Raw genomic sequence first — 369 nt, forward strand, 5'->3', positions numbered from 1 at the left:
CGGTCCGAGCATGCAAGTTCTTTTATATTGTCACGTTATCTGCAGTGATTGTTTTGCCATGTGTAAACAACTGTGACTGGACACTGACTTGTGGGATGACTTATGAGATTTGCGCGGCAATGGATATAAGAGTATAGCATGTACTACAGACTTACCTTCTTGGGTATTTGATTGTCGATGAGATACATAATTGAAAAGGGATCATTGAAAAACTATGTAGGTGTTTAAATATTGGTTAAACTTGCACACACATAAGTTTCGGAAGCGCCTTCGCGCTTCTAAGCTTTTAAGTTGTAAGAAAATTCTTAATAACTTGGAACCCTTCAATTTAGGTACACTATTCTTGTTTATTAGTACCTACAGGTGTTA

Source organism: Helicoverpa zea, chromosome 10 (assembly GCF_022581195.2).
Source record: "Helicoverpa zea isolate HzStark_Cry1AcR chromosome 10, ilHelZeax1.1, whole genome shotgun sequence".
Lineage (NCBI taxonomy): Eukaryota > Metazoa > Arthropoda > Insecta > Lepidoptera > Noctuidae > Helicoverpa > Helicoverpa zea.